At 40.8% G+C, this 18,892-nt stretch overlaps 1 protein-coding gene across 1 annotated transcript in view; it reads left to right on the top strand.

Annotated features, from left to right (window-relative positions):
- The first annotated feature begins 865 nt into the window (after positions 1–865).
- Positions 866–18,892, top strand: part of RTL4 (retrotransposon Gag like 4) — a 290,846-nt gene continuing 272,819 nt past the window's right edge. The window contains exon 1 of the mRNA XM_063083535.1: positions 866–1,058. The gene's annotated coding sequence lies outside the window, so the exon portion shown is untranslated. The remainder of the gene's footprint in view (positions 1,059–18,892) is intronic.

The following is an 18,892-nucleotide window of genomic DNA, read 5'->3' on the forward strand; positions in this document are numbered from 1 at the left end:
CCTGGCAAAACTGTTCTATTTCCTGTATTTGTTTTTCCTCTTAGGCCTTAGTGTTGAATGCCTATTAATCAGCTATCTGCTCTCCTTGGCCCTGACCTTGTTCTTCACATGCTCTGAGTTTGTGAAGCCCCAAATTGGTTCCTATTGTTGCAATCAGAATAGGTACAGACTGGGACTGCTGGGCTGTCAGGGACAAACAATCAGTCGGACTAAGAATCCTGCCGGTAGAGACATAGCCTGCAAAGTGAAGTAGTGCAACTTCGTATTTTGGGCAATACCAAATGAGCTTGGAGAATTGCATTATTTGTATTGTGAATAACATTAACCACAAACCTCCCAGACTCTTTCAGAAAAATGGTTCGGCCACCACAGCAGGGATGTTTGTGCTTCCCATTCACTCGTATTTCACCTCAGTGGCAGGCAAGCTTTCACGCTGGCCACATAAAACTACAATGGTTGCCATGCCCAGGCAGGTGAGAATTCAGTGGTGGTGGGGGGGGTGGGGGGGCGGGAGGTTCCATGTGGCACTTCCCACCAACTTTATGTTCATTAAGCAGGTGGGCAGACTCTAACTGAGCCATGGAAACAATGTCTGGCCCATAGCCCTCTGGAACATTTTACTTTCTGACTGGTCAATTATTGATTTAACAGATAGTGCTTCTCATGTGCCAGGCACTGTTCTAAGCATTTCACAAATATTAATTCATTTAATCTTCATGACAATCCCAGCAGGTACTTACTAATAATAGCCTCATTTTATAGATAAAGATTGTGAGGCACTGAGTTATTAATAACTTGCCTGAGGTCACACCACTAATAAGTGGTAGGACAGAATTGAAACCCAAGCAGTTTGATTCCAGAGCCTACCTGCACTAGATTTCTCTGCCTTTTGGACTTTCTTTTCCATTCCACCCTTGAAGCCTACCTCTTTTCCAAGATTAGACTCTGCTCTCTCCTAAGCTCTTGTTTTCTCAGTAATTTTCTCTGGCATATTAGGCATGTACCAAGTGCAAGATTTGGGGAGAGAGACAGCTGGGAGAAATGGCCCTGACTACATGGTAAGCTCTCTTTCACTTTGTGCATTTTGCGCTTGTGCTTTTTTTTTTTTTTTTTGCCACCTTCATTATGATGAAAAGTTTCTCTCCAGCTGCTTAATCAACTGCTTTTCCAATGGTAAAAACAGAAAACCTAATGAAAAATTTGGGTGATTCTGTTAATTTCTCAGATATCTGTGACTGGCACAGACTGGGAACCCTGCACTTTGCTCTGTCTCCATTCCCTGCAGTGCCTGTATACTTGAGAGGAGACCAAACGAGCCCTAAGTGACCTCCAACAGAATTGGGGGAGGCGGGCAGGAGGGAATCTTGTTAAAATACAGATTCCTGGGCTTTACTCCTGACCCAATGAATTAGAATTTTAGGAAGGGGACCCAGGAATACACATATTAGCAAGCTCCCCTTTTTTTTTTTTTTAAATTTTTTTTTTTATAAAAGATGACCGGTAAGGGGATCTTAACCCTTGACTTGGTGTTGTGAGCACCACGCTCAGCCAGTGAGCAAACTGGCCATCTGTATATGGGATCCGAACCCGGGGCCTTGGTGTTATCAGCACCATACTCTCCCGAGTGAGCCACGGGCCGGCCCAGCAAGCTCCCCTTTAATGATTCTGAGGCACACCAAACTTTGAGATTTACTGCCTGTAAGAATCTTTGTGGGCTGGCCCATGGCTCACTTGGGAGAGCGTGGTGCTGACAATACCAAGTCAGGGGTTAAGATCCCCTTACCGGTCATCTTTAAAAAAAAAAAAAAAAAAGAATCTTTGTGAATGGCCAAGCAACAGAGATAATATGCAGCTTTTGAAAAAATGCAGATGCCTTGGCCCCACCCCTGGAGAGTTTGCGCTGTGGTGTGCTGGTAAATGTTTGAAAACTATCTCTCTAAAATTTAAAAAAAAAAAGATTTATAGCATTTGCCAATTTCCATGGTGTAAATAATCTTACCATGGCTTATTTCATGCTACATACATGAAGTCACTGACCTCAGAGTTAAGAAAATGTCTACATAATTAGTTCATGAAAGCTAATAGAAGCTGGCACCAGCACACTGGATGGATGAATGTGAGGGGATGTGAGTAGAAAGCTGGCAGTAATATAGGAAGTAACATAGACAGTAACACTGAGTGCAAGTAGAGGTGGCAGAGCTGGCTCTTAGACGCAGCTCTTTCTCACTCCAAAGCTGCATTTCCGTACCTTTCTGCACACTGTAGCCAGTTTCAGGAATATTCTTTCCCTCCAGCTCTGTGAAAATTCTACCCATCCTTCAAGGCCCAGCTCAATTGTAGCCTTTTCCTTGAAGCCTTACATGAATCATTTTCCAACTCCCAATAAATGTGTCCTCTCCGATCCCTATGGGGTGGGTTATGGAGAGGTGTCATTATTGGAGGCATGCTCCTTAAGCAGATCCACCCTGCTAAAAACAGGGTGGCATGGTGCAGGAAAGTATTGAGGCACAATGACAAGAGCATGAGTTTTGAAGTCAGACATATATGAAGTCAAACCCCAGCTCCAATACTGATCCGCTGTGTAGGGAGGTAGTCATCTCTCTCAGCCTCAGTTTTCATAGATGTAAAATGGGGACAACAGCAACCCTGAATAGTCATTGTAAAGATCAATAACAATTTATGGGAAGTGCCAGGCACTTACTAAATGCCCAGTAAATGGTGGCTATTATTATTCATGTATCTGCCTTACACCAAACAAATCCACTTGTATTTTTCATCCTCAATTATTTGATATCAAAGGTACAGCCTATAGTCTAGCTTCCCTTTATCAACCATTCCTCCTCCAACCCATTCAACCAAAAGGGAAGCATTTGAGCTTATCTTTCGTGACTCTCAGCCTCACCCCGAGCCTAGGTCAGGGCTGCCCTATACCCCACCAAGCTGTAAATGGCTGGCTTGCCTGACATCCACTCACACCTCCTACCTCACCTTCTTTCTGTCTGTCAGGGCTGTGAGTCAATGAGGAGGAATGAGGTTGGGGTTGAGATTGGAGCCCATGTGCTGTAGTACCAGTGTATCAAAACTCACTTTCCATGCACTGACCTGCTTGAGTGGCAGCCAGGCTCAGCAGGCTGATGTTAATGAGGAGATTGTCAAAGAAACAGCCAATACCAATCCATCACCTTGGCCTTTGGCCCACAGGCAGGAGACAGCCAGATGTATATGGAGTTCACAAGCCTAAGCCTGGGTCCTTCAGGGCATCACTGGTGGGCTGACGTGATGGACAATATCTAACCCTACATAACTTCATGGTATCTAAAGTCTGGAATGCTGTTCTTTAAGATAAAGCATTATTGAGGGCTGCTGTTCCAAGTGCAATAGTTGTTGGTGGAACCATTATCTGTTGTTGACACCCATGCAGAAATGAGCTTATCAGGTTAGTCAGTCATTCAGTAATGCTGAATGAGATTTAGGAAAGTGTGGTTTAAAATTTGGCCAGGATGAGTGAGTGGGGGCTGCTTGGGTATCAGGAGTTGGCAGGAGTTAGCATAACTCCTAAATAGTAGCGTGTGATGGGTGGAGAATATTGGAATATTGTTGAAAGTAAACTTTTCCATTCAGAAATGTTGTGGCTCAGGAGACAAACTTCCCAGATTTTTCTGTCTTCCCTCAGGCTGATTCTGGGTCCCAGGCTCAGAGCAGCTCCCTGAATTGCCAAGGCCAAGTGGCTTCACTTGCTTTTGGCCTGCACTGAGAAACAGTGGATAATGGTGTGACAATATTTGGACATACTTGTGTGCACTTGCTGACAGCCCACGGACTGGGGTGTTGCAGAGCTGCACTCCAATGGTCTTTTTCATTGCTCTCTCTCCCAACCTCTGGATGCAGGGATCCTAAGGGATAATACTGAGTCAGAAGAAAGGATTTGAGTAACACAGAGGGAAGTCAGTGCTTACCCCCCTTTTTGTGGAAGTGCCCTAGTTGAGGAGAGTGGTAGCAGGTGAGGGCAGGGACCCAGGATCATGACTGGCTTTGGTATGACTTCTTCCATGCCAGAGCTGCAAGTTCAAAGAAACCATTTTCATTTTAATTGTATGTAACACAGTGAGGTCTGTGAGAGATGTGTTTTTCTTTGCTTTTCTTAAATTTTAAAATATTGAATTAACAAAATTATATATATGGAAGGTGTACAACATGATGATATGGTATATATATACATTGTGAAATGATTACCACAGTCAAATTAATGAACACATCTATCACCACGCAGTTACCCTTTTTGTGTGTGTGGTGAGGACACTAAAATCTGTTCTCATCAAATTCCAAGTAGACAATACAGTATTATTAACTATAGTCACCATGTTAATCCCCAGAACTTACTCATTTTGTAATTGAAAATTTGTACACTCTGATCAACATCTCCTTATTTTCCCCACACCCCAGCCACTGGCAACCACAGTTCTACTCTCTGCTACTATGAGTTCAAGTTTTTTTAAGATTACACATATAAGTGAGATTGTACGGTATTTGTCTTTCTGTGTCTGGCTTATTTCACTTAGCAAGATGTGTTTTTCTCTCCATATAATTCTAATTTTGTCTCAACAAGATCTGATTAGGTGGGAATTATCTCAAAAGAAAATCTCAAATCAATTTACTAAAGCCAAGCAACTGCACCCAGAGTGTTCACTCACTGACTTTCTAATAAAAACAGAACCCCAGACACCTAAACCCTCTATGGAGTGAATGAAGCTTGATATTTATGCCAAAAAAGGTGTCCTCTCTAGGGGCAAAAAAAAGTACCTCTGTAAAGATTCAACATCATTAATCCTCATTTAGCGCACTGAATATGTTGTCCATTCCTATTCAGTCTCTTGAGAATGTTTTCCTTGTTATGTCCCTCCTGTTGGAGGTGCTGGACTGTTCTGTTCCACTCAAGTATTTACTGAGCATCTATCATGTGTCGGATACCATGCCAGGCACGAAGGCTAAAAACTCAAATAATTATAATAGTTACCATTTATTGAGTACTGACTATGGACTTTAGATGCACTACCTCTTAGATCAACCCTATGCAGATTATCATCATCCCCATTTTACAGATGAGGAAACTGATGCACAGAGAGGCTAAGCAACTTGCTCATGGTCATGAGTGGTAGAAGTAGAACTTTAAGCCTAGTTTTCTCTAGTTTCAGAGTCAAAGATCTTATTTTATTATGAACGAGTGATAAGGACTTTGCCTTTTCTCATGTGATCCTCACAAAAACCCTATAAGGTAAGTAAATAGTGTTACCATCCCCATTTTACAGATGAGGAAACTGAGACTGAGAGGGGTTATGTGACTTGCTTGAGGGCATGTGAGGAATAAGTTGTATAACCAGGACTTAATCCCTCCTCATCTGACTCCAGAGCACATGTGCTTAACTGCTATGTTCCACTGCTTCCACGAAAGCAATCTATGATTATTACATGGGGATAAAGAGGTGAATAAGACATTTCAGTGGCAAGAAGACAGAGCTAAGTAGAACCAGAAGCTAAGGTAGATCAACTTGGGGTTGGCAGGTATTGTAATTCAGGTGGACCAATGGAATGCCAGAAACATTACCTGAGACAAGGAGCAGAAAAAAGGTACTTTAGGTTCAGATACAGGAGGTGAAGCCCAGAAATGTCGGCTATGGCAGGCAGCAGCATAGATCCACTCAGCAAAGAGTCATATCTGGTATCTTCACAGAGGTCAAGAGATGTGTGCCCTAGTCTAAGTCCTACCATCCCTTTCCTGGATGATTGTGGGCAAGTTAGATCCCCTCTTTGAGCCTCAATTTCTCCATCTGTAAAATTATAATTAGAGTTCCTGCTCTGTTGATCTTACAGGGGCATTGTGAGCATAAAATAAAACAGTAGATATCAAAATGCTGTTCAAATGTTTTCATTTCTATAAAATTGATTTTTGAAGTTATTAGACCAATTTTCTATACTTTTTGTATCATATAGGCACAACCTAAGTTTATTTGACTCTTGGTGATTAACTGACCCAAATGGACTTACTAGTTGCCTTTAGACATATCTAGAAATGAGAGTCAACTATTATTCAACAGATATCTCTCTGGGACCTCATGCTGAGTGATCTGGGCATACGTTAAGAGCTGATTTTCAGCCTCTTTTACTATTGACTTTAGTTTTTCAACTTGCCAGCTTGGTTAAGGCAGAGGACACTGGAGTGAGCTTTCCTGAATTTGACAGAAAATCCTCCCTTTCCTTTGTTTCTTGAAGTGTTAGCTGTGATTTTTCTTGCCTCCCCACCCAGGTTACAAATTTTAGGAGCCCAGAGACTTTCCTAAAGCTTAATTCACCACTCTAACCACTGCTGTCCCCACTCCTTGAAGGGATCTGAGCTAAGGCCTAAAATCTTCACCCTATTTTGGACTTGATTCTCAGGAAAGGGGGGTGTGGATGATGTTACAGCTTGCCATCACTACTATTTATAAGACAGCAGAAAGGATGATCAACTAGTTCTAAGCTTCTTTGAGATCAAAAAGCAACAACAGTGTAGTAGGATTGAATCACCCCTTTGTGTTCAGAAGAACATTAGTGCATCCTCGTGGCCATAGAGGTGAGAACAGGCCTCTTCCCACTGGTCATTTCAGTCACCCACCAACCATACACCTGCCAGCAGAATGTGGACTCACAGAAAGGCCACAATGGGCATAGATGAACATGTGGCATACGGAAAGCTCAAGGAAACAGCCAACATCCATCTTATCCACATTGGGTAGTTGATTTATCCCGTGACTGTAACTAAGTTAAACCTGTCTTTTGGGCTGTGGCTTTTTTATTCTGGAGAGAGCTCAGAAGAAACCTAAACACATTGTTCTGGCCCAGAGCCAATGGGCTTTGAAGCTGAGCCCTATTCTAGCCCTTGAAGCAAGTGAAGTACCCTCTATTCTCAATCTGGGTATGACTGAGCCTCACAGGGAGTCAGCTTTATGTTACTGAAGAAGTAGCACCAAAAGGAATCTTGTTGGATGTTTTAAATCTTTCTATTGTAGCTCTAGAACTTTAATTTTATTTATTGGAATATTTTCTCAACAGTCATGACGATCCGTTGCTTGTGACTTTGGAGTTAGATAAAACACTGGCTATGTGACCTTAGCAATTCACCTACCCTTTTGAGCTGTAGTGGTGGTTTTGCCCTGCCTAACAGGGTTAATAATGCCCACCTCACAGATAAGCAATGAGGATTAAGTGTATACATAAAACAGCCAGCATTGTGCCCTGCCACAGAATGGACATGCAACAAGTATCAATTCTCTCACCCTCATTGCTTTGATATTATTTGGCAAGATGACATGGATACTGATTTGGCTCAAAAACAGCAACAAAAAAGTTAAAACAATACACTTTCTGCAATAAATAGTAAGTGGTTGGCTTGGTAACCAACACACTGTTTATCTTCTGTAGCTTAAGGGCCAGACTGTTACCTTGCATACCCTTATCCCCTTGTCCCTTCTCTTGGGTCATCAGCCTTGCAAAAGTAGGACATAGCCATGGAAAAGATAAACCAATAAGCCTGAGAACCAAACCTGGGTTCATGTAAAATAGTTAAATTTCCTGGGAGTGTAGGCTATACCCCTTTACTGAGGTGGTACCATCATTAACACTATATATTCCTGGTGACTGGGATCCCCTGGGTTTTTGGCCTAAATTTAAGTGTGCTGTCTCCATAGTTACGATCAGCTCCAGAACTAGTACTGAACATGCCAGGGTTTGTGATTTTCTCAGGCTGCACTTGGGGCAAGGGCTGCAAGCCATGAGTCATCCTTGAATCCCACCCATCCACCGGTACTCAATCTTCCTTTTCGTCTGTTTTTGCCAGAGCAAATGAGTGGCTGGAGAGAAGCCAGGTTGCTGGGCTTTTTTATGTACTCCAGAAAATCTGATTTTGAATGCTTCTTTTAAGCAAGTGGTATCTACAGCATGCCACCCGCACTCCCCTTAGTAAAATACAAGCCTGGATGACGATTTATCATTGTCAAACAATCTCATTATGGTCAATTTGTGCTTGATGGAGCAAAATAAAGGGCGGAATACACAGTAAAGTGTTTATAATTCTGGTCTGGTTACTGCTTATATTCACCCTGGCCTTGAGTTTTGGCTACTATATATCAAGAGGGAGGGTAGACTTGGTTTCTTAGATGTGTTTGGGGCTTCTGTTCTTAGAACTTTTGACCCAGACTTGCCTGTTTTCAGAATTCAGTTACCATTTCATCCCTTTTTCTATTCCAAGTTGTTTCTGGCAGTAAAGCTGAGAAATATCATCAAGGTCTTCTCATAGAATTATTTTCCACAGCTGGTATCAAACTCTAATGAATAGACATTTCATTTTTGGTTTCTTTAAGATTCACCACTTGTCCTTCACAGCAAACTGATATCTATGGACTCAAGGACAAACGGCAAATAGCAGAATACACCCTCCTTTGAAGCACATGAAATAACTACATGCCAGATGTGAGTCAAACCTGAGCCTACAGTCTACTCAATAAGGAAGTGGACTATAGTATGTATGTGTGAAGTTCTGGGCTGCCTCTGCTAAGTTCCCAGAATGCCTTAATGCTTCGTAACAACTATGTTCCTTCAGCTGTAGGCCCAAAGCAACCTCCCTAATTAGCCTCACTGACAGGTCTTGTCTTCCTTAGAGGCAAGCACAAGACTCTGACTGTGTTTTTTGTGAAGGCAGCATTTGACCACACAGGCTGTGGTGGAATTGAGTCCCAAAGCTCCAAAACATTTCTTCTCAAATTATTGGGCAATATCTTTTTAGATATTTTGACTTAAGCAAAGTATACATATTATTGGTATCTGATACAAATACACTGCCAATTCAGAACTCTATAAGATCTAGCCAAGGCCTCACTGAAAAGTTAGGCCTGGCACCTTTCCCAGAAGGTCAACAGACTGGCTTTATTGTGCGTCATGGAAGGAGCCATTACTGAGGTGAGGATTCTGATTGTGCTCCCACTCTGTCCTTGACTGTTTTAATCTGGGAAATATTATCATGAGCATATTGGGAAATCTCAGCTCCCAAGTATCTACTTAGAGTAAGGCTAAGGATTATAGCCAGTCTAACTGGAGTGAGCTGGTATCTCAAAGTGGTTTTAATTTGCATTTCCCTGATGACTAGTGATTTTGAGCATTTTTTCACGTACCTATTGGCCATTTGTATGTCTTCCTTTGAAAAATGTCTATTCAGCTCCTTTGCCCAATTTTTAATTGGGTCATTTACTTTTTAACTGTATAATTCTTTGAGTTCTATGTGTATTCTGGATATTAGTCCCTTGTCGGATGCATGGTTAGCAAAAATTTTCTCCCACTCTGTAGGTTGTCTTTTCACTCTGTTGATTGTTTCTTTTGCTGTGCAGAAACTTTTTAGTTAGATATAGTCCCATTTGTTTATTTTTTCTTTTGGTACTTATGCTTTCAGGCTCATGTTTATAAAGCCTGTGCCCTGACCTAACTGCTGAAGTGTTTCACCTATATTTTCCCTTAGTAATTTTACAGTTTCAGGTCTTATGCCTAGATCTTTAATCCATTTTGAGCTGATTTTAGAGTATGGTGAGAGATGCATATCTAGTTTCATTCTTCTGCATATGGATATCCGGTTTTCCCAGCACCACTTGTTGAGGAGGCAGTCTTTTCCCCAGTGTAAATTTTTGATGCCTTTGTCTAATATCAGATGGCTATAAGCCTGAGGAGTGATTTCTGGGTTCTCCATTCTACTCCACTGGTCTGAATGTCTATTTTTATACCAGTACCATGCTGTTTTGGTTAAAACAGCTTTGTAGTATGATTTGAAGTCAGGCAGAGTTATGCCTCCAGCTTTGTTTTTTTTGCTCGGGATTGCTTTGGCTATTCGGTGTCTTTTGTTGTTCTGTATTAAAAGTAAGGATGTTTTTTCCATTTCTTTGAAGAATGTCATTGGTATTTTGATGGGGATTGCATTGAATCTGTAGATTGCTTTGGGTAGTATAAACATTTTCACAATGTTAATTCTTCCAATCCAAGAGCATGGAATATCTTTCCATCTTTTTGTATCTTCTTTAATTTCTTTCAAAAGTGGTTTGTAATTCTCATTGTAGAGGTCTTTCACCTCCTTGGTTAAATTGATCCCTAGGTATCATATTTTTTGGTGACAATTGTAAATGGGCTTACTTTATTTCTCTTTCTGTTAATTCATTATTTGAGTATATAAATGCTGCTGATTTGGGTGAATAACAAATGATGGCGAGGGTGTGGAGAGAAGGGAACACTACTACACTGTCGGTGGGACTGTAAATTAGTACAACCACTTTGGAAAACAATTTGGAGATTTCTCAAACAACTACAGATGGATCTTCCATACGATCCAGCAATCCCTCTTCTGGGTATATACCCAGAGGAATGGAAATCATCATGTTGAAGAGATACCTGCACTCCCATGTTTATCGCAGCTCTGTTTACAATAGCCAAGATATGGAACCAACCTAAATGTCCATCAATAGCTGATTGGATAAGGAAACTGTGGTATATATACACTACGGAATACTACTCTGCCATAAAAAAGAGTGAAATACTCCCATTTGCAACAACATGGATGAACCTGGAGAAACTTATGTTGAGTGAAACAAGCAAAGCACAGAGGGATAAATACCATCTGTGCTCACTCATATGTGGGAGCTAAGAGAGAAAGGAAGGCAGGAAAGAAAGACCACAGTAGTCCCATGATCCAACAGAGGGAGGGAACATTCCTAGGGCTACAAAGTGGAGTGTTGGGGAGTGGGGGAGGGGGAGAGAGGTTGGGGGATAATTGGGTGGGGACACAGGGTACAAAAGTAATTTCTGGGAATGGGTATGCCCCCAGTATGGATCTGACCCCCACATCATGGGCAGGAGGGGGACAATCAGCTTTGTATCTCATGAATATTTGTAATAAATAAATAAAGAGTAAGGCTCAGGAAATGATCCATTTTAAAGCTGTAAATGTTTGTGGAAATAGCTCCTTACAAGCACTCATATGGAGTCATGCATCCCAGGCTGCACCAAATGCTTTTGGCAACTGAGAAAGCTGTTGCTTTGGAGGTGGGGTGGGAAAGAGATGAAGAGAGGAGGGACAGTGTAAAACAATTGAGTTTACAAAGTTGGCCTGTGCCAGGGAGGGGAAGAGGATAGTTTGAATGAGTGCAGCAGCTCACTTAGTAGCTTGTTTTTGCCTAATTTTGATGAATTGGTTCAGGGAGCCAAGTGTAACAATAGCATTCTCTTAAATAGGGTTTTCCACTTCCTATCTATATGATCTAGACAAGTAATGGAGACATTACAAGCCCCAGTTTCCTCACTTATAAAATGGGAATAATAGTATCTACCTAACAAGGTCATTATGAGGATTGAATACCTTTTTTTTGCCTCTTTATGGTACAATGCCTGCTCCTCACTCTCCTAGATACACGCTTATATATTTACCCATTCAGAGAAACCCAAAGGTAGAGAAATTCACAATGTCTAGGCTCAGACCAGGGTCAATATCAACAATCAGTAGAAACATCAGAGCAAATTATGGATCAGGAGTTGGAACTACGAGGTGAATAAAATAGTAAAACAGTACTGTTATAGGCAGAATAATGACCCATGCCACCAAAAAATGTCCTCATCCTAATCCCTGGAACCCATCAATATGTTACCTTACATGGCAAAAGGGGCTTTGCACATGTGCAAAGTTAAGGATTTTGAGATGGGAACATTATCCTGGATTATCTGGTTATGCCCAATGTAGTCACAAGGCTCATTATAAGAGAGGATTAGAGGGTCAAAGGCAGAAAAAGGCAATGTGATGACAGAAGCAAAGGTTAGAGTGATGCAATTGCTGGCTTTAAAGATGGAAAAAGGTGAAAATCCAAGAAAAGTGGGCAGCCCCTAAAAGCTGGAAAACGCAAGGAAAAGGATTCTCCCCTAGAATCCAGTGAGGAACCAAAAAGCCCCAGAATTAAAAAGCCTCTAGGAAATAATCCTAGATTTCAAAAAAAGTCTCTTTTTCTCTTGGTTAGGACTAACTTCTGTAGTGTGAGGTTGGCTGTCAAGATGGTTTTATTTGAGGGGCATCAAGAAGGCTAGCTTTACTTATGAGGATTCACATTAGAGTTATGAAGGAAAGACTCATGTGGTTTGCTGACAGGGTGAGACAATTAAGACAGTGGCCTTCGGAGCAGAATGGTTTGCCTCATAGCTATTATGCTTGTAGAATTCACAGGATGTGCAAAGGCTAGACTTTTGCCCTGGGAATATCCCTTGCAGCTGAGTGGCCTCTCAAGGGCAAGTTCACAAGGGAAGTATTGCAGCCAGTGGAGGGGGAGGGGGGGGCAGATGGCTACCATTTGCTAATTACCAATTTTTCCAGGGATTAGCTCTTGCATTACTCTAGTTTAAGTACAAAATGAGGGAGGAAAATAGATACTTCTGCCTTCCAAGCCTTTACAGCCCAATTATTAACATCTTATCAAACCTTTAAGGAATAATTAGTCTGAGCATTGCTATAAAGAAGGTGCATACTCTTTACACATTTCTATTATAGTTCCTTTTCAATATATTTTGTTACTAAACACTGCCTGTGTCTTGTTCAACAGTATATGCTCAGCACCTAACATAAAAAAAGGGGCACTTAACACATTCTTTGTGAAAGAATAAGGAGTGATTTGTTCAGAGAGTCAAATGATGCTGAGTGAGTCTTGGTGAGGTTGAAACATGGAAAAGGCTAAAAACTATGCTCTATTGAAAGAATATGTCACGCTTTTTGGAGTTAGGAAGGTGGTCCACTATAGACTGCATAATGACCACTTCTTCAGAGAAAATCCTATTTCACTAACACGGCTCCTACTACAAAACAAATGTGTCCTTTGCCTTCCATTGAGACATTTTAAAAATATAGAAAAGTGCAAAGAATGACACCCATATGCTTTCAACCCTATAATTAACTGTTAACATTTTGTCTTATTTGCTGTAGTCTATTTCTGGGCAATATAACATTAAAGTTCAGCTAAAGTCCCCTTTAACCAACACCCAGTTTTATTCACTTCTACATTAGAGATAGAGAGTATAATATATTTTATACTTTTATATAAACAATGGATAAACAACCAATATTGATTTTGTGTCTATGATTTTTGTATTTATATAATTGGCATCGTACTTTACTTATCATTCCATATCTTACTTTTTTCACTCACCATTTTTTTTAGATATGTCCATGTTTATATATACAGATCTAGTTCACTTCCCATATTCCACCTTAAAACTTTGCCAAAATTAATTATTCTATTTCCCTCTTGAAAGACAGCTAGGATATTTTCACTCTTATTGCTATTACAAATACTGCTAGAATGTCCTTCTTTTTCCAGATAAGATGAAACAGCCCTACTCCTTCCATGCTCTCCCTCTTACAAATAACTTAACAAACTTAACAAACAATAACAGGAAGACTCTAAAAGGAGGAAAAAAGAAGGCAGACTGCCTTAGGGACCTGGGGACTTGAGGACCAACCCAGCATTGATTTTGCTTGGTTTTCTTTTTACCTCTTATATATCACAGGCACGGTGCTACAGTAGCCTCCAACCTTGAACCAACAGGAACAGACAAAAAAGCTCCAAGAAAAACCCATTCTCCCTAGCTAAAGCACTGGAAAAGGGTGGTCTAATCTGTTTGGCAATACCTGTTCTACTCCAGCTAACCACCAATGGAAAAACCATAGCCCGCTCCCCATGGTTTCAGTAGGGCGAAGCAGAAACTGATTTTCCACCACCATTTTGCAGAAGTAGATGACTATACTCCAGTTCCTCTACTGGAAAATAGATCTTCCACCCTACCCCCACTCAGTGAATGCAGGTGGTGGTACTCTAAGTCCCCTACTCAGGTTGTATTGATTGGCAAAGTGGGAAGCTAACTCCCTCATCCTTCCACCTCATCACCTCCTCCTCTGCAGAAGTAGGTGATATTTTAGTTCCCTCCTTGGGGTGATGTTGGTAGGGCTAGTCAGTAGGGAGCTGATTTTCCACCCCACTACCTGGTACTCAGAGTTTCTGCCAGGGGAGTGTCAGTAGGGCTCAGGGTGGAGGTAGGCTTCCATCCCTGCCTAACGTCAACAAGATGGGATGAAAAAGAGCAATATGGGGCTAGTAGGCATTCTCACTCACCCCCATGGCAGCAGAGCTCAGTGGGGAGCTGAATCTCTGTCTTCACCCAGCAACAATGAAACTGAATGACAGAGTATGGGCATTCTGCTTTTCCCCCTTCCTGGTGTCAGTTTGGTCCAGAGGAAAGCTGAGCTTCCAATGCACATGGCAGCAAAAAGGCAGAACATGGTTGTGCAAGGAGGTGAGAGTTGGCTCTTTATTTCCTCCCTCATTCTTAGTGTCAGCAAGGCTCAGTGGTGTGCTGAGCTTATACACCCACATTTGGGCCTGCCCGTGGCTCACTTGGGAGAGTGCGGTGCTGATACACCCACATTTTATGAGTTAGTGCTCCACATTCACTGGGAAGATGCTGGTAAAAACAAGAAGGGAGCTAAACTTCTGCCCCACTGTCTTCAATAAAGCAGTGTGATTTAGCCTCCACTTTTGCCAGGGTAATGTTAACAGGCCCAGACAGAAGCTGAACATCCATTCCCACCCACACCTGCATAGTACACTTAAACATGGTGACTGCCTACTATAAAGAAGGTTAAATAGGATCTAGAGTCTCACAGCATAATACCCAAATATCACAGGATATAATTGAAAATCACTTGTTCTATAAGAACCAAAAAATTCACAACTTTAATAAAAAGGACAGTCAACAGACATCAACAATGAAATGGCAAAGATGTTGGAATTATCTGAGAAGGATTTTAAAGTAGCAATCAGATCCAGCCCAGAGATGACCTAGCTGCTGCCAGGGAAGCCCCCTGGGCTCCTGAGCTGGGATGGGGAGGGCCATGGGCCTCAGCCATGCCCCTCTTGCCACCTGTATCCAGCCCAGCAATGATTGAACCACCACTGGAAGCCCCTCAGGCTCTTGAGTCAGGGTGGGGGTGGGGGGCCATGAGCCTCAGCTATGCCCCCTGCTGCCTGCATCCAGCCCAGCAATGACCAAGCCACCACCAGAAGTCCCCCCAGGCTCCTGAGCCAGGGTGGAGGCACCATGGGCCTCAGCCATGCCTTACCACCATCCACAACCAGGCCAGTGAAGGAGCCAGCCTTGGGCCAACCCCCCCCACTCCTCCCCCCTCACTCCCCCTCTCACCTCTTGCAACAACATCTTAGAATGGAAACAAATAATAAGTAAATAAATAAAGTAGCAATCATAAAAATGCTTAAATGAGCAATAACAAGCACCCTTAAAAACAAATGAAAAATATCTCAGCATACAAATAGAAAATATAAAGAAAAACCAAATGCTTATAATAGAACTGAAAAATACAAGAACTCAAATTAAGAAAAAAACTCCCTGGACAGGCTCAATATTAGATTGGAGACAAGAGAGGAAAGAATCAGTGAACTTGAATATAAATCAATGGAAATTGCCCAACCTGAACAACAAAGAATAAATAAGCTGAAAAAATAAAATAAAATGAACAGAGCCTCAGGGACAATGAATAATAACAAAAGATTTAACATTTGTGTTATTGGAGTCTTGGAAGGAGAGGAGAAAGAGTGGAGGATAAAATTTTATTGGAAGAAATAGTGATTAAAAACTTCCCAAATTTGGCAAAATATATGAACCTATGGATTTAAGAAGCTACATGAACCCCAAAGAGGGTAAACCCAAAGAAACCCATACCAAGATCTGATGATAATCAAAATTTTGAAAATTAAAGACAAGAAAAAATCTTAAAGCCAGAGAGAAACAACAAACTACCAATAGGGGACCAAATATCATCTGAAGCCATGGAAGCCACAAGGAAGTGGCACTGAAGGAAATGTCAACATCAGGTTCTATGTGCAGCAGATGTATCCTTCAGGAATGAATGGGAAAGGAAAACAATCTCAAATTAAGAAAAAAGAAGATAATTTTTCACTGGAAGACATACTAATAAAGGCTAAAGGAAATTCTTTAAACAAATAAAATAACGAAAGGAGGCTGACTGGGACTTCAGGAAGGAAGAAAACAATAGAATGGATAAAAATAGGAGAAAATGTAATAAACTAGCCTTCTCAACAGTTTTTTAAATTGTTTGGTAGTTGAAGCAAAAATTATAATATCATCTGATGTGGTGCCCAAAGTATGCAGATGAAATACTTTAAAACATTTGTATTTAAAAAGTGGAGAGAGTAAAGAGATCTAAATAGATGTAAGATATTCTCACTTCACTTGAAGTGGTAAAATGTTGGTACAAGTAGACTGTGATATAGTGTGTATATATATATATATATATATATACACACACACATACACACACATGCATATATATATATAGACCACTCAAAAAATTATACAAAACATTATAAATTATAAAATCTAAATACATTAAAATAAATCAAAGTGGAAGTCTATTCAAAGTTTAAATAACCCCAAAGAAAGCCTGTAAAGGAAAACAGAGGAAAAAGAAACTGAACAAAAAACAAATTATAAAACTTCAGACTTAAGCCCTATACATATGAATAATTACTTTAAATGTAAATGGTTTAAATGTACCATTTAAAAGACCAAGATTTTCATCACCCCCCCAAAATATCTGTATCCATTAACAGTCATTCCGCATTCTCACTCCCTCCCCATCCCCAGTTCTAGGCAACTGCTAATTGACTTTCTATCTCTATGAATTTGCCTATTCTAGACATTTATGTAAATGGAATCATACAACATGTGGTCCTTTGTTACTGGTTTCTTTCACTTAGCATATATTTTCAAGGTTTATGCATGTTGTAGCCCCCTTATGTTTTAAGCTATAATTTATAGTTCACATAACATAGTGCCAGGAACTATGATAGGCTCATTGGGTGCTTTATTTTGTTTGCTCTTCAGAACAATCTTTTGGGGGTAAATAAGATTATCTCAATTATAGATGAAGAAAATGAAATTCAGAAATGTTAAATAATTCATTCAACATCTTACTGCTAGTAAATGGCTGAGCCAGAAATCAAACCTACGTCTGATGCCAAAGCTCATGTTCCTTCCACTATGCTTTGCTACTTTATTGTCCGAGACAGGGTGGATTTGTTCCAGAAGACAATCTGGAATCTGCCCAATGACGAGTGATGATTATTTTTTGGCCATAACAATAATATTTGAGTGTCCTATTGGCCTCAACTTGGGTTAGTTCTCTTGAGAACAGGAAAGACTGGTTCCCTCCAACTGTGAATGCTGACCTTGTAGAACTGGGCCTCCTATATCTTTTATCTGTGACCAATTCTGCTGCATGGGAACAGGTTTGGCCAATATTCTTCCCCATCTATAACAAACAGATTAAGTGTCTTCAAACCTTTGAGGTTTTAGATGAAAGAAATAACATGTTTTATACTATACTTGTCAGTGATTTATCTAGCTTTTCATGCTTAATCAATGTAAGTGAAGACATTGTTTGCTCCAGATAGCTATAATTATCTGCAAGAGAAACTTGAAAGTTGCAGAAAAATTTGGTGTTCCATCCTGTAGATTTTTTCTATAGTCTCTCTGCAAAATATCTATTTTTCTTTAGTGATGAAAAGAACATTTCAGAATTTCCTTTCAGAGACTTAAGAGCAGAAAATTTGTTGAGCAAATAATGTGCAGTTAGGAAAAGCAGCTTAGGTAGCCAGATTTTCAGTGGATAATTTGATATTCTTAGATTGTCACATAGTGAAAGCCATCCAGGTAATTTTCTGCTTTGAACCAAAACACAATTTCCTCCTCAACCCTCTACAGCCTATTTTTGTTGTTTGAAATGTTGCCTAACAATAGCTTTCTCTCTTCAGCTCACCATTCTGCACCATCTGTTAGAAGAGCGCCTATTGTGAATGCAGTGTCTCATATACACTATCATTCCTATAGCTCCTGGAGGAGCCAGGCTGTTTGGAGAATGAATCCTGGTATTGGTAAAGGATAGAAGGAGAAAAGGTAGAACCAGAGTCTTCAATACTTTCTATGAAGTTTCTCTTCTGTAGCAAGATAACTGTCACATAGTGGTTTATCCTTTGAATGGGGGGAGTGATACCAACTTCAAAATGGGTTAGAGTGTACTCAAAGTGAGACCCATATCAAGTAAAGAGTATAAGGACCAAACACCAATGAGTATTGTCGCTTCGGGGGGGGGGGTGTTTTTAGCTTAGTAAATATCAGAGGTGGACTCATGAATAAGAATGTAGGTTAGCAATATGATCGAAGTAGAATGGTACTAGAAAATGAGATAAAGGCAGCTTAACTTTATTTTGCCTGATGGCCGGCCTACTGCTGGCACAGGCCTCCTTTTAACATCCTGGGAGCATCCCTTCTAGGCTAAGCTGCTGTTTGTCTTTGAGGCATCGACCAGAGGCCAGCACGATCAAGTGGCTGAGGAGATGAATGAAAGTGGAGTATTGAGTAGTTTTGAACACAGTCCAGTCAGTGAGTCCAGTTAGTATGTGTGTAAGAAAATAGCCTTACCTTCTCACCCTCCAAACGTCAGATAATTCCTTTATGGGCAGTTGCTAGGGGAAAAAGTGCTGATGGGTAACAAACCTTGGGTTATAATGATGCCAATGAATAAAGATTTGGGGGGACAGTAATAGAGGCCACTGTGTGAGCATATGAGCAGCTTACTCATCCATCTTACAGTTAATCTTGATCAGCCCTTAGATCTAGACGAGGCTCTGAGTACCTGTGATGATTAATTTTATGTGTCAACTTGACTGGGCCACGGAATGCCCAGATATTGCTTAAC

Source organism: Cynocephalus volans, chromosome X (assembly GCF_027409185.1).
Source record: "Cynocephalus volans isolate mCynVol1 chromosome X, mCynVol1.pri, whole genome shotgun sequence".
In the NCBI taxonomy this organism is placed as follows: Eukaryota; Metazoa; Chordata; class Mammalia; order Dermoptera; family Cynocephalidae; genus Cynocephalus; species Cynocephalus volans.